The sequence below is a fragment of the Notamacropus eugenii genome, chromosome 5, assembly GCF_028372415.1.
Source record: "Notamacropus eugenii isolate mMacEug1 chromosome 5, mMacEug1.pri_v2, whole genome shotgun sequence".
Classification (NCBI taxonomy): Eukaryota; Metazoa; Chordata; class Mammalia; order Diprotodontia; family Macropodidae; genus Notamacropus; species Notamacropus eugenii.
The window spans coordinates 207,925,683-207,942,455 of NC_092876.1; the positions used below are offsets into that span (position 1 = coordinate 207,925,683).

The 16,773-nt window shown below is 38.3% G+C and overlaps 1 long non-coding RNA gene across 4 annotated transcripts in view; it reads right to left on the reverse strand.

Annotated features, from left to right (window-relative positions):
* Positions 1-16,773, reverse strand: part of LOC140505700 (uncharacterized) — a 254,517-nt gene that overhangs the window by 60,673 nt on the left and 177,071 nt on the right. The window contains exon 1 of one of the 4 annotated variants that reach the window (XR_011967625.1): positions 9,557-9,684. The exons of the other annotated variants lie outside the window; for them this stretch is intronic. This is a non-coding gene — a long non-coding RNA (uncharacterized lncRNA). Of the gene's footprint in view, positions 1-9,556; positions 9,685-16,773 lie in introns of those variants that run through there. 4 annotated transcript variants of the gene reach the window in all.

Here is a 16,773-nt window from a genome sequence, read left to right on the forward strand (position 1 = left end):
ACTCCATGCTCAATATGAGTCAATAGTGTGACATGACTGCAAAAATATACAATCTTATCCTGTTTTTATAAAAGTATGTTGTCAGGCCAAAGGGAGTAATAGCCCCATTGCACTCCACGCTGTTCATACTGCATCAGTGATATAGTCTTCAATTCTTGGCACCCAATTTAAGGAGTGACATTGACACTGACAAATTGAAGTTCATCCAGAGGCGGGTGGATAGGATGATAACAGGTTTAGACTGTGTCATTTGTAGAATGGTTGAAGGAACTGGCAATGGTTCACTTAGAAAAGATTTAATGGAGACATGATAACTGCCTTCAAATATCTGAAAGATTGTCATGTGGAAGATGAATGAAGCATAATCTATGGGATTCCAGAGGACCAAGATGTAAAAGTTTTAGAGAGGCAGATTTGGGTCAAGCTAAAGAAGAAATTCCTGATAATTAAAACTCTCTAAAAATAGAATGGACTGTCTTACGAAGTGGTAGTCTGCCCCTTCAGAAATGTTTAAATGATGAAGCATGATTGCTTGTCAGAGAAAAAGACAGTAGGCTCTTGCTGGTTAGGAGGGTAGGCCAGATGAGTTCTGATTCCCTTCCAACTTCTCAAGGCAGTAGAATCATAGAACTAGAGCCAGAAGAGACATTAGAGGTCATCTCTTCCCATCACCTCATCTTTCAAATAAGAAAACTGACACCCAGAGAAATTAAAATGAATTATTTATGGCCACACATATAGGAAGTGGCACAGCTGGTATCTAAACAGATTACCCCAAATCCAACAGTCTTTCCAGTGACCTACACTGCCTCACTAAGAGTCTCTGCTTCTGTTCCATGGATTGGTAATGCCACATAGGCCATTTTTGGTGTGTTGGATGAGATTTTACAGGCCAAGAAAGACTTTTTTTAGACCTCATGGAAACTTTTCAAGGCTGCTCCATACATTCAACATGGCATAAATACAAATGAGAAGAGAAGATCCCCCAAGAAAGTAAGAAGATTTCAAGGATTGAATCAGAGTCTTCCCTAAAATCCTAATAGTTTAGTCCTCAGGGTCAAATAATTATACAATCACAAAAGAATTAAATCCATCTACTCTTGAAATCCCAAGATCTTCAACTTTTGTCATTGTAAAAATGAAGCTTCTCTAATAGCAAGCACTGAAATCAATAAGAGACTTCTTGATTTCCTGTAGGGCTAGTGCTTAACGCATCCATTCATCTTAACTGCTATGAAACATTAGGTTTCATTCATAACCATTTCTTTTTTTTTTATTTGTTTATTTAACTTTTAACATTCATTTTCACAAAATTTTGAGTTCCAAATTTTCTCCCCTTTTGTCCCCTGCCCCCACCCCAAAACACCGAGCATTCTAATTGCCCCTATCACCAATCTGCCCTCTCTTCTATCATCCCTCTCTGCCCTTGTCTCCATCTTCTCTTTTGTCCTGTAGGGCCAAATAACTTTCTATACCCCTTAACCTGTATTTCTTGTTTCCTAGTAGCAAGAACAGTGCTCGACAGTTGTTGCTAAAACTCTGAGTTCAAATTTCTCTTCATCCCTCCCTCCCCACTCCTTCCCTTTGGAAGGCAAGCAATTCAATATAGGCCCTATCTATGTAGTTTTGCAAATGACTTCCATAATAGTTGTGTTGTATAAGACTAACTATATTTCCCTCCATCCTATCCTGTCCCCCATTACTTCTATTCTCTCTTTTGATCCTGTCCCTCCCCATGAGTGTTGACCTCAAATTGCTCCCTCCTCCCCATGCCCTCCCTTCCATCATCCCCCCAACCCTGCTTATCCCCTTATCCCCCACTTTCCTGTATTGTAAGACAAGTTTTCATACCAAAATGAGTGTGCATTTTATTCCTTCCTTTAGTGGAATGTGATGAGAGTAAACTTCACATTTTTCTCTCACCTCCCCTCTTTTTCCCTCCACTAAAAAGTCTTTTGCTTAACTCTTTTATGAGAGATAATTTGCCCCATTCCATTTCTCCCTTTCTCCTTCCAATATATTTCTCTCTCACTGCTTGATTTCATTTTTTTAAGATATGATCCCATCCTCTTCAATTCACTCTGTGCACTCTATCTCTATGTGTGTGTGTGTGTGTGTGTGTGTGTGTGCGCGTGTGCATGTGTGTGTGTGTAATCCCACCCAGTACCCAGATACTGAAAAGTTTCAAGAGTTACAAATATTGTCTTTCCATGTAGGAATGTAAACAGTTCAACTTTAGTAAGTCCCTTGTGACTTCTCTTTGCTGTTTACTTTTTCATGCTTCTCTTCATTCTTGTGCTTGAAAGTCAAATTTTCTTTTCAGCTCTGGTCTTTTCATCAAGAATGCTTGAAAGTCCTCTATTTCATTGAAAGACCAATTTTTCCCCTGAAGTATTATACTCAGTTTTGCTGGGTAGGTGATTCTTGATTTTAGTCCTAGATCCTTTGAATTCTGGAATATGATATTCCATGCCCTTTGATCCCTTAATGTAGAAACTGCTAGATCTTGTGTTATCCTGATTGTATTTCCACAATACTTGAATTGCTTCTTCCTAGCTGCTTGCAATATTTTCTCCTTGACCTGGGAACTCTGGAATGTGGCCACAATGTTCCTAGGAGTTTCTCTTTTTGGATCTCTTTCAGGCGGTGTTCTGTGGATTCCCTGAATACTTATTTTGCCCTCTGGTTCTAGAATCTCAGGGCAGTTTTCCTTGATAATTTCATGAAAGATGATGTCTAGGCTCTTTTTTTGATCCTGGCTTTCAGGCAGTCCCATAATTTTTAAATTGTCTCTCCTGGATCTATTTTCCAGGTCAGTTGTTTTTCCGATGAGATATTTCACATTCTCTTCCATTTTTTCATTCTTTTGGTTTTGTTTTGTGATTTCTTGGTTTCTCATAAAGTCATTGGCCTCCATCTGTTCCATTCTAATTTTGAAAGAACTATTTTCTTCAGTGAGCTTTTGAACCTCCTTTTCCATTTGGCTAATTCTGCTTTTGAAAGCATTCTTCTCCTCATTGGCTTTTTGAACCTCTTTTGCCAATTGAGTTAGCCTATTTTTCAAAATGTTATTTTCTTCAGTATTTTTTTGGGTCTCCTTTAGCAGGGTGTTTACTTGTTTTTCATGCTTTGCTTGCATGTCTCTCATTGCTCTTCCCAGTTTTTCCTCCACCTCTCTAACTTGATTTTCAAAATCCTTTTTGAGCTCTTCCATGGCCTGAGCCCATTGGGTGGGCTGGGATACAGAAGCCTTGACTTCTGTGTCTTTCCCTGATGGTAGGCATTGTTCTTCCTCATCAGAAAGGAAGGGAAGAAATACCTGTTCACCAAGAAAGTAACCTTCTATAGTCTTATTTTTTTTCCCTTTTCTGGGCATTTTCCCAGCCAGTGACTTGACTTCTGAATATTCTCTTCACACCCACTTCACCTCCAGATCCTCCCAGCCAGTGCGTGGGGTCTGAGATTCAAATGCTGCTTCCCAGATCCAGGGCTTTGGGCAGGGGCGGGGCTGCTATTCAGTGTGAGATTAAGTTCAGGTGCTCAGGTGGGGTCAGGGCCGCCACACGGGGCTCAGTTCCCTCAGGGGGTTTATGCAGAGACCTTCAAGAATGGATTGGGGCTCCTGCCTGCTTGGGGAGCCCAGGTCTGCTGCCACCTCTGCTGCTACCTCCCGAGGGGGCCTGAGTTATGGGGGCACCCCACTCCCTTCTCAACCCACCAAAGAGACCCTCTCACTGACCCTTGTCACCTGTGGGTGGAGGGACCTACTCGGCTGCTGGAGATTCCATCCCTGAAGCCTGCTCGGATCTGCTCCTCTCGGTGCCGCGTGGCCATGGCAGGGCTGGACTCGGCTCCACCTCCAGGTCCGGGGCGTGAAGGACTTTTCACATCAGGTTTTCAGGTCCCTCTGGAACAGAAATCTCCTCTGCTCCATTGTTCTGTGGCTTCTGCTGCTCCAGAATTTGTTGGGAGTTCTTTTTTACAGATATTTGATGGGCTGTGGGTTCAAGCTAGAGTATGTGTGTCTTTCTATTCCACCATCTTGGCTCCGCCCCCCCATCATAACCATTTCTGGGCTTCCATTATTGTAGAATTAACACAACTGCCAAAGCTATTACCAGCAACATTCTAAGGACAAAAAGTGATCCATGAGAAACCATGTAAAAGCACTTCTGACACTAGTGTTGATAGAGCTAAAAGCTAAGTTTTGGGCGGAAAAAGTTCAGATGTCAGTAGGTAAACTGACAGACTAGTAAAGTAGATACTGATAAACTAGTAAACTGATATAATAGGGACTGACTAGTGAGAACCCAGCCTTTATGAGCATAAGCAACATAGTGCTCAATCTGATACAATTCATCACATGGACTTCAGAGCATGGGCAAGCTATGATTGGTTCCTGTGTCCTTCTGCATGGTGAAGGAAAGATCTTTCTCTTGGTTTCTATACTTCAACTGAACATGTGTATAAAGACCCCAATGACTAGAGTTCTTGCTTTCCTCTTTGGATACTTTGGAAAGAACAAGACTGCTATGGGCCTCCAGGTAGTAGCAACAACATCAAGAGCCTCTGGCTGCCAGTTGCCTATCTTCTCACCCAGGAAAACAAATTGAGGTGTAGATGGAACCCTTTCTTAACTTCTGTGTTTTTTCTTTTAACTCTTAGGTGAATGAGTGTTGGAGATGGAAAAAAACTAGGCTATCATCCTATGAGACCTCAAAAAGTCAAGGACAAGAGTCCATGACAGTTATTTGCCAGCACAGCCCCAAGGATAGATTTCTGGATCCCATCCCAGTAGGAAATCCAACCAGCAGCCGACATGTCATTTTCTGGAGTGTTAAGATCCATTAGCTACACTTTAATTGGAAGTGAACTTGGTAAAGCAAATGTTTCATAGTTATTTGAGCCCACTTTCTCTAAGGACAGAGGTGGTATAGGGGAAAGTGTGTTCCTGGGAGGAATGGTTTGTATTTCTGCTCTTGCTGTATCATCTCAATAAATAGTTATAAAAACAATAGTTATAAAAATAAAGTCATAAGAACTGGTTAAAATATATTGGTGAGATGATTTCTAGAGGTTACTAAGTATATAAGTGAGATATTGGCAGTAATAGGAGGATGGTATTGGGAAGAACACATTGAGCTGATAGCATTAGAAACCCTTCAGGATACCCTTAGAATCCTGAGGGTGAGAGAATAGTCTTGCTGGAGGACCTTATTCATCAGTGAGAGTTGGAATTGGAATAAGGATGCCCAGTTTATAAAAGTTGCGATAGAATAGACATTAGTCTATTGATATAAATAAATGTAGCTCCCAATTATATAGGGCTCTTAATGTTCACAAAGCACTTTTCTCACAACTCTTTTAGGTTAATATTCACAAATATTTACTTTGGTCAAGTTTTATAAACAATAAACAAACATTTATCAGCACCTACTATGTGCCAGGTACTTTGCTAAGCACTGTGGATACAAAGAAAGTGGAAAAAATAACTTTTGTTCTCAAGGATCTCACAGCTTAATGGTGGAGATAATCTTTAAACAGTTATGTGCAAATGAAATACATACACATAAGATAAATTTAAGATAATCATCACAGAGAAGTCACTAATGTCATGGAGGATCAGGAAAGGCATCTTGAAGAAGGTAAGTTTTTAACTGGAACTTGAAGGAAGTCAGGGAGGGGAGGATGCAAAGACAAGAAGAGAAACAATTTGTAGTCATGAAAGAGAGCCTATGGAAACACAGAGTGGGGAATTGGAGACTGTTGTAGATGGATTAGAGAGTGCATGGGGGAAGGAGGGAGTAAGGTGAAAGAAGACTGGAAAGGTAAGAGAAGATTAAGCTATAAAGGGCTTTGAATAACCAATATAGGGTTTTCTATTTTATCCCAAAGGTAATAGAGAGCCATTGTAGCTTATTGAGTAGGGGACTGACATGATCATATCTTATTACTTTGAAGTCATTTGAAGAGCAGGTATTTAGTGAAGGGCTGGAGGGATATCATGTCATCACTGGACCGAGAGATATATCTCTATACCTAGACCACCCCAAACTTTGGGCAATTTATTAAAAGAACATATGCCCCACACAAGCCTGAGCAGAACACAATGGCTACTCCACTTGGGTAGGATCTGAAAAGACAGTTAGTCCAATCTCATCATCAGCAATGTCCTCTAAGAGACTAAAGTTTTAAAGCTCAGGACTTCGGAAAAAAAGGGAAAACTAGTATATGCCCAAGTCATTCGTTTTTAATAATAATTTCTCTCACTTTTGACCCAGCAATACCACTAGGTCTGTACCCCCAAAGTGATAAAAGAAAAAGGGAAAGGACAAAAATATTTATATTTATAGCAGTTCCTTTTGTGGCAGCAAAGAATTGGAAATCAAAGAAATGCCCATCAATTGAGTAGTGACTGAATGAGTTATAGTATATGATTGTTATGGAATACTATTGTGCTATAAGAAATGAGAAACAGGATGGTTTCAGAAAAACCTGGGAAGACTTGTATGAACAGATACAAAGTAAAGAGTGCAAATCCAGAAAAACACTTTACACAGTAACAGCAATATTGTAATGATGAAGAATTGTGAAGGACTTGGTTACCCTGATCAATTCAATAATCCAAGACAATTCCAAAGGACTCATGATGAAAAATGCTACCCACTTCCAGAAAGAGAATTGACAAACTCTGAGTATAGATTAAAGCATACTTTTTCACTTTCTTTATATTTCTTGCTTATTTTTTTCAATATTACTAACATGGAAATATGTTTTGCATGACATCACATTCATAATTGATATCATCTTTCTTGCTTTCTCAATGGGTGGGTAAGAAATGGGAGAGAATTTGGAACTCAATTTTTTAAAAAAAAAAAGGATGTTAAAAACAAGCAAACACAAACACATACATGCATACCTACAAAGGGTAAGCCAAGAAACCATTAAGTATGGGTAACTTTCATCAAGCTGAATGGGCTTTTAGGATAGGCCCTATGACAGACTACATCTGTAATCTAAGGACTAGCCTAGCTAAGTGCAGAGTTCATTATTAGAAGGCTGGCCACAAAGGGATGTGTGTGTGTGTGTGTGTGTGTGTGTGTGTGTGTGTGTGTGTGTGTGACATTTTCATTCTTAGTAGATCACAAAAAAATCCATCTAATACCAGAGAGATTGAGATCAGTGGGGTAGGTATCTTTACCAGGAAAACTACTCACCTTTGGAAGTAATGAAATCAATGTCATAGAATAAAAATTACAAACTATTATAGCTGAAATGTTTCTTAGAGACTCTAACAGATGAGGAAGATGCACGATTTAAATCTTAAATAAATTGCCAAAAGTGATGAAGCAGTATGGGTAAAGACAAGTGGGTTTGGAATCAGATGACCTGGGTTTTAAACCCAGCTCTGCTATCTGTGTGACTGTAGGAACCTCACTTTCATTCTCAATGAAACTCTCCACGGAACTCAATTTCTTTGGCAATAAAATGAGAGGTATATATCCTAGATGATCTCTGAGATCTCTTCCAGCCTGAAGTCTATAATCTTGTGATCCCAAAGAGCTTGTGAGTTGTAAACCAAAGAGGATGGATCAGATGATTTCTGAGAGTTTTCTAACTATTAATCTACTGTCCCATTAAGCTAGTTGCCTAGAGACCTAGATTCTCACAGATTCTAGGAGACCTGGTTCTCCCAGATTTCCATTCTGTTCTCTTCCTGGGACATGAGTTTTTCATAAAATTGAATCATATCACTCATAGCAGAAATGGGCTTCAGAAGATCATGTGATTTAGACCATCACATAAAGGAAGGAGCCAAGATAAAGGAGGGAGTAAGTGGAGGTGAAGAGAATAGGACCAACACCTTCAGATTCTTCTTCCCATTCTATGTTTATTCCACATGGCTTTTGTTTCTATGAACATAGAATTAGCTTGAACCTGCGATTTTATCAGAATAGGGAACCTCCACTGTCAATACGCACTCTTCCACGACAGATAGCAACCCATCTATGACTTACTGGCTAAATCCTCAGTTCTTGCCTACATAATGATTTAGTTGACCTACCAAGGTCACAGCTAGCAACTGTCAAAGGTGGGGTTTGAATCTAGAGCATCTCAGCCTGCATCTATATTCACTGTCATGTTATCTCTATGGATATCTTTCTATCTACATACATACATACACACATATACGTGCACATATATTTGGAATTTTTAAGTAATAGTGTGCTGACATGCACTGACATGATCTTTTTTTCTTTTTTTATTATAAGTGATAGCTTGGGGTGATGGAATGGAGAGGAGAGATACAGAAGGAGGCAGTATTACTGGCATTTACTATTATTACTCTTCATTTAAATAATATTAAATATATGAATGTACTGAAATACAACTCATTAGAAAACGAACTAATCGAGAGATAAATGATATCTTAGGTTAACACATACCTGTTAGCATCTCTGGTTGTATTACTGTATTTAATTGTGTCCACAATATGAAAAATTAAAACATTCTTTCCTTTTCTCCATTCCATAACCCATCCCCCCATTATTGCTCTACCCAGCTGCAAGTTAATAGAAAGCAGTAACATGCTTATTCTGAGTCTTTTGAATGTGTATGTGCATTTAAGTCCAGGATATTACATTTGGGGATCCATGGATTATTTTATTCAGTCTATTTGGAACTTAGGAAAGCAGGAAACATATTTAATTCTTAATCATCATGGGAATAGGTCACATAACAGACGGTCAGGAACCTCTCATAACAAATTAAATATAGCCAGGTGTGAGGGAAAATTAATTCCATATGTTTCAAAATGACTTCAGCAGGTAGAATTTCACTAGAAAAACATAAGTGGAAAATGGAGTTACTTTCATTTTAAAATTTATTAAAATATAAGTATGTCTGTCATCCAGAGAGCATCTTTTGGTGCTGTAAATACACTATAAGTATTCCTTCATAGTACTTTGTTCACACTGAGACATGTTCCTCCACATGTTCAGCTTATGTCCCTCTTCTATCATAATATAAAATATTTATTGAGTATCTATAAGATACCTGACACTGGAGTAGGTGCCACCGACAATTCCATGCTCTTGATGGCATTAACTAGCTACTCTGCAGTCTGTGCAACATATGAGTATGTAACTAGAATCCCATCCCAAGTCAGGAGGGAGAAAAGACATGATAGAGGATATAACTGCATAGGTAGAAAGGAAAGAAGGAAGGAAAGAGGAAGAAAGGAAAGAAGTAAAGAAAGGAACGAAGAGAGAAGAAAGAAAAAGAATTTATTAATCACTGATACATTTTGTTTGTTTATTCATTTGTTTGCTTATTTATTAAGCTTGTGCTAAGCACTGGGAATATAAATACAAGGAAAAAGACAATTCCTGGCCTCAAGTAGCTTACGTTCTATTAGAGTAGACAACAAATAAGATGTAGTTAAAAAGTGATGAGGGCAAGAGGACAAAAAGAAGGAAAACTAGGAAGGAAAGTTGCCAGAGAGAAAGGAGGTAGGATGGAAAAAGGGAACAGTTAGAAACTTCCACTTCTATACCTTTAGTCAGTCAGATACATATTCTTGGGTTCCAGCCATTTCCTATCCCATTGCTTCATTTTAGTATCAGCCCTGAGCCTGCTTTAATCAGCTCAGTGTCCACTATTTGAGTTATCCAGCTACCTGGGTCCCCATTCAGGCAGCTGCATCTACTCACACATTGTTGTGTTCATCCTTTGTTGCCAAAGAAGACCATGCCATCAGAGAAATGATGACATGACTTGCACTTGACTTTGTTTTGAGTGAGAGAGGGATGTGCAAGGTCACCAGCCTCATTTCTCCTCCTGGTCCACTATTTGCTCATCAGTCTACCAAGGGCTTACCATGATAATACATCACCCAAGAAGACCTTCATTCATTTGGCACATTATATATCTTCTAAAGACTCTCATAGCCTGCTTCCAGCATTTCTTTACTATTAGAACTTAAATTAGTTCTATCACTTCAGAGATAGAAACTTTGCTTCCTCTAAAGGTGACAATTAGTTGATCTGATTAATTGATGAATGCCTCTATAAGACCAGCACAAGGATGTCAAACCTTGGTCCTTTCAGGGTACTCATAAGTAAACATGAGGTATAGCTGGCATCCTTTTGTACCTTTCTTTAGGAAAATCTGTGCCTGGATTAGCAAAGCTTAGAGAAAAAAAGAAGCAAAGATTCAATAATTTTGTTAGCATAGAGTCTAACATGCAGAAAAGGTTTCCGGTATGTCGCTGAAACAGTCTATGCCTGCTGCCTGATTACTAGCTTAGATAGGTACAGAAAAGCTCCTTATCAGGATGCCTACTTGGTGATGAAAACTTCAAATGTGACAACTAATGAAAAATGACCTTGAGTCCTTTGCAAACAATTTCTGTGGTGATAGTGATCGAATAGTGGGAAATATGACAGAGGGTATTAAAAATCAGTTTTTATATTATACACACATATACATACATATGCATACATATATAATGCAGTTACATGCACATATATACACATATGTATGTATATATGAAAACATGCATGATATATATGAATATATTTCTTTCTATGTGTATAGATGCAAATACTTCTATGCATATATGTGTGTATTACATATGTAGTTGTTGGTACTCTTAAATATCAGATATGTGTCCAAAGACCAATGAGTAGATATATTTCTTAGAGGAATGGAATCTTTATAGACAGTCTTGCTGTTAAAAAAAATTAAATGTCAGCTACATGGAAGGATGACTCCCAGATTCTCCTTGGAAAGACAATTAAAGGATTAATAGAGTTGACTTTATTGTGTATCATAAGGTTACAAAAAATATCTTTTTGTGAAACTGTTGGTCATCTTGTATTGAAGTGTTCATGATGACTATTTACAAAAAAAAGACCATCTTGAAAATAATTGTAACTTATGCGCCAACATTTGTTGTGGAAAGTGAGGTAAAAAAAAATCTGTGAAGAATTTGACAAGATTGTCCAAATTAAATTAGCACATTCATTTATGCTCAGCGACTTTGATGCACAGGTGGACATGGAGCCTGGAGAAACATGTTAGAAATCCATATGGAGGAAGAAATGAGATAGCTCCAAAGCTTATCAGCTATAAATAAGTCTCACACCTATGTATCATATATAATTTCTTCAAGAAAATAATTAGGAGACATAGTACATGGTGAACATCACATAGCAGAACAAAAATGAAATTTATTATCTTAATGAAAAGGAAATGACTTGTTAAGGGACTTAGCCACATATCAGCTTTCTCTGTACCACTGACTTATTCTAGCAAAGATCAAAATTAATACAAGTCTAGAAGAAAGATGAAACCGAAAGATCTTAGAAATTGGCTTAGCCACCTATCCATTATCTCTTTATCATGAGAAGATATAAGAAAGGAAGGAAAGGAAGAAAAGAAGAAAGGAAGGGGAAGAAGGGAAGAAGGAAGGAAAGAAGAAAGAAAAGAAGGAAGGAAGCATTTATTATGTGCTTTCTACATACTAAGCACTGTGCTAAGAGCTAAGGATAAAAATAAAAGCAAAATGAAAGACATTCCCCCCACCCATTACATTTTAATGGGGGAAGACCACACATAAAAGGGAGCAGATAAGTGCTGAAGAAGAAAAGAGATAAAGGTACTTGATGTGGAAACAAAATGTTAAAATCCAGAAATTCAGAAAGGACCAGAAGGAGAATGAAAACAGACGAATATGGGATATTCCACAAAATGGAGGTTCCAGGACCCATGGGAGAAAGAAGATGGAACTTGCAGAGAGATATTCCAGGGTGAATTGTCAGCAAGATTATCTCAGGGTAAGGAGGTCCAAGAAACTGAGAGAAGTTCATGTTATTATTCAGCAGTAGAAATGTGGTGATCAAAGGCTATATCTATTTGAACTACAAACTTATTTGTAAAAACTTAGAGGAGAATAAAATGAGATTGTGAGTAGTTAATGTCTCATAACAGTGAAAAACAATAGAAGGAAATGAATTTAAAGAAAAATTGATTATAGACTCAACTACACAAATTTACCTCAAGGACATCTGAAGATTAATCTAGGAGGACAACAAATAGATAAAAAAAAATAAAAAAAGATCTGTAAACATTTTTGCATAGATTATTTTCATAGTCAAGGAGAATGGCTCCATGTATTTGAACTTCAGCATCATGGTCCTAGATCTCCTGAATGGGGAAATGGAAATATCCCTAATGAAAGCACAGATTGGAAAAGCAGATGAATTAGACTGACTCAATATACACAGAGGAAGTCTCTGTTGTAAGTAACATAATTAAAGTCTTTAAGGGACTGATTCTTTAACTATCTGATTAATGGAATATCACAAAGGCATACTAAATAAAATATCACTATTTTTTACTCCTCAAAGACCAAACCATCAGCAAATAAATTTTATAAATATTTTGCTATTTTTACCAAATTAAAGAAAAATCTAGACTTGCACCTTGGGCATACCTAATAAGGGGATGACAATAGACCTATCAAGCTTTCACATATATTTTATAATATACTATATATATTTTTTGGAGGGCAGGGGAAGGCAAGGCAGTTGGGGTTAAGTGACTTGCCCAAGATCACACACCTAGTAAGTGTCAAATGTCTGAGGTTGGATTTGAACTCAGGTTCTCATGGCTCCAGGGCTAGTTTTCTATTCACTGCACCACCTTCAAGTATACTATATTTTTATAGTCACAAGATCAGAAGAAAGATATGTAGAATATAAAATCCTAATGTATCTAGTTTTTGATTATTATAGGCAAATATTTAGTTTGGTAGAGTAAATAGATGCCTTAAAAGCTCCCTTCTCAGTGTCCATCAGGAATATGTCAAAATCATATAAGATTCACTGAAAGATTCACCAAATCTCTTTGGTTAAATCAAACTCTGATAAACCTTTGCTAATTTATACCAAGTAAGGCATAAAACAGAGATATATGCTCCTTAGTATGTATATGATAGTCATGGAGAATACAAAATTCAGAACACAAACTGAAAGAGGAATTCTCTCTAGGTAGTGAGGTCCTCCCTTTACTCCTGTTCATGGATGATACTCTGCTGGTTGCAGAAAGCATTGAAACACTACAGAAACTTTAAAGGAGATCCATAACCACTCAGAAAGATTTGGTCTAACTGTCCACATAGGAAAAAAACAAATGAAGAATGACTGCTGACCAGACTATGATAGACAGTTGGAGGGATGGTCTATAGATCCTGCCCATCAATTTATCTATTTTTGTGCAGATACTACAAATAAATAATGAACTCTGCCAAGAGATGAACAAGAGGAAGATTATAGATTGGATTGTCTTTGAGAAACTGCAGTATTATTAATGTCTTCAGGCTTAACTCAAGAACAAATACATTAATCTTTTAAACAGTAGTATTCTTCTGATGTTATTTGAATCCTATGAGTAATAAAATAGAAAAACCAATTAATCAATATTTATTAAGTGCCTACTATGTGCCAGGCATTATGCAAAGTACCAGAGATATAAAAGGAGGCAAAAGACAGTTCCTGCCTGAAAGGTGCTTTACAATCTAATGGGTGAGACGCTGTGCCAACAGATAGATACAAAGTGAACAATATGCAGAATAAAAAGGAAATAATTAAGAGGGGGAAGGCACTGAACTTAAGAGGAGTTGATGGAGGCTTTGTGGAAAAGTGAGATTTTAATTGACAGAAGCCCTGAAAATCAGTAATAGGAGTAAAGAAGGGAGAGCTTTCCAGAGACAGTCAGGGAATAGGCCTGGAGCTGAGAGATGGAGTATATTGTTCATGGAACAGCCAGGAGGCTATTCCAGTGTTACTAGATTGAATATGTATTGGGGATTAAGGTCTAAGAAGACTGGAAAAGTAGGAGGGGGCTAAACTATAAAGGACTCAGAATGCCAAACAGAGACTTTTGTATTTGTTCTTAGAGGCAATAGGAAACTGCTGGAATTGATTGAATAGTGTGATGATATGATTGGACCTCAATTTTAGGAAAATCACTCTAAGGACTGAATGGAGGATGGATTGGAAGGGAAGGTGATTTGAAGCAGGCAGACCCAGTAGCTATTGTAGTAATCAAAGCATGAAATGATGATGATTTACATTAGAGTGCCAAAAGAGGGGAGGCATAGGAGAGATGTTGCAAAAGTAGAATTGGCAGGTTTGGGCAACAATTTGAGAGGGGGTGTGGTGAGAGATAGTGAGGAATCCAGGATGACTCCTAGGTCCTGAGCCTGAAGGACAGAGAGGATGTTATTGCCATCTATAGTAATAGGGAAGTTAGGAAGGGTTTATGGGGGAAGAGAATGAGTTGTGTTTTGAACTTATTGAGTTTAGGATGTCTACTGGACATACAGTTCAAGATGTCTGAAAGGGAGTAGGAGATGTGAGATGGGAGGTAAGCAGAGACACTGTTGCAGAAAAGGTAGATTTGAGAATCATCAGCATAGAAAATGAGTTTTATCTATGGGAGCTAATAAGATCACTGACTGAAATAGTCTAGAGGGAAAGGAGAAGAGCGCCTAGGACAGAATCCTGAGGGACATCGATGGTTAGAGGGCAAGTCTGGAAGAGGATCCAGCAAAAGAGGCAGAGAAGGAGTGGTTGGATAGGTAGAAAAGGAAAACTGAGAGAGAATGTGTCCTGAAAACCTAGAGACCAGAGATATCAAGAAGGAGAGAGTGATCAACAGGCTTCGGAGAGGTCAAAGAGCATTTGGACTGGGGAAAGGTCATTGTATTTGGCAACTAAGAGATCATTAGAAACTTTGGCGAGAGCAGTTTAGGTGGAATGATAAGGTTAGAAGCCAGATTGTAAAGAGTTAAGAAGAGAATGAGGGGAGAGAAAGTGAAGGCACCAATGTATAATGTCTTTGGGGAGTTTAGCTGCAAAGGGCAGAAGAAATACAGGATAATAGTTAGCAAGGATGAAAGGGTCAAGTGAGAAATTTTTAAAGGTAAAAGAGACGTGAGTGTGTTTGTAGACAGGAGGAAATAAGCCAATAGAAATGGAAAGATTAAAAATAAGTAAAATAATGGGGGTGGCAACTGTTGGAGGAGATGAGATGGAATGGGATCACTTGAACAAGCATGGGGATTCATAGCCTCAATTGCCTTGGTAAGGAATAAAGTTACTCCATCATGTGTGACAGGTGAAGGAGGAGAAAGTGGAAGAAAGCATCTGTGTGATAGGAGATAAGGAAAAGAGGAGGAGCTTACAGAATATAGCCTCAATTGTTTTTTCTGTAAAATATTAGGCAAGGTTCTCCATGAAGAGATAATTAAAATTGAAGACCTACTTAAAGGACTGTGGAGAAGTTTGTGGTAGATTTGAGATGGCTGTGCTATCTGAAAAAAAGAACTCATTCAAAGAGAATCTCAGGAGAAGATCCCATCAGAGAAACAAAAAGATGAGTTGGTGACAGAGCAGAGACAGTGCATATAGCCTCCATGGGTCTCTGCACAATATCAATAAAACTAGAAGTTTCTCAGAGTGTTTGGTGAATTCTTTCAGGCAGATTTAGCCAAGAACAAAACTAAAAATCACATAAGATAGACAGGCAGAGAGTTTGACTGGAGGGACATCACAGAACTACAGTGGTGTTGTAGTATTGGATTTAGTGCAGAGAAATTACTCCAAAAAAATGTGAAACAAGCACAGAAACTGAGCATGGGACTATTACACAAGAGGGCCTTCCTTACTGTGAGGTTGCCTGGTGCATGTATCTCTCCCTTAGAGAGAGGCAAGGCCAGACCTGTACAAGGTTCAGATAAGCCTTACTAGGCAAGAGTGTGATCTTAACAGCTCTAATTATTTTTTATAATATTTTACTATAAACAGTATGGTACTCAACTCCAAACCCTCCCCACTTCTGAATTTTCCTTTTCCCGTCAAGGAAACCACAATCCTACCAAGTCATCTTAGTTTGAAATCTAAGTGTCATTCTTGCCTCTTCACTCTCACCCTCCATATCTATTCTGTTGCCAAGCCTTGTCAATTTTACCTTCATAACATCTTTCGCATATGCCTCTTTCACTCAGTAACACCCCCCTGATTCAGGTCCTCATTGCCCTATGTTAGATCTATTGCAATACCCTTCTGGTTTGTCTCCCTAACACAAGTCTCTCCCCTTCCTAGTACACCCTCCACTTAGCTCTTAAACTTAGCCTGCTGTCATGATTGTCTTTGGTCTAAGACAGAGTCAAATGAATGACCATCCTTTCATTAATAACATATTGGCCTTGTTGATAAAAATGATTAAATTGCACAGAAACTACGTCTTTTTGAATTATTTTAATCACCTCATAGGGTATATACAGTTTTCTCACCCTTTAGACTGAGTTCTAAATTGTTCTCCAGGATGGTTGAACCAGTTCACAACTTTCCTGGCCCACTCTTTGAGAAATCCAGGTCGCTTCCACTTCCAAATGAAAAAGAGGCATTAGACCTTTGATGAACTGAACAGTATTCATCACCTGGGTCCCTAGTTCCTTTCTTCTACACATGCACACACACACACACACACACACACACACACACACACACATACACACAGAACTATAGTAACCTCTAAATAAAGAAATAAATATTTGTTAAGCTCCTACAATATGCCACATACTATACTAAGTACTGGGGATATAAAGAGGCAAAAGATGACCCCTGCCCTCTCTCCAGAGAGGTTGGGAGTCTACAGTTTACCAGGAAAGACAACATACAAAGAAATACACACAAAGAAAAG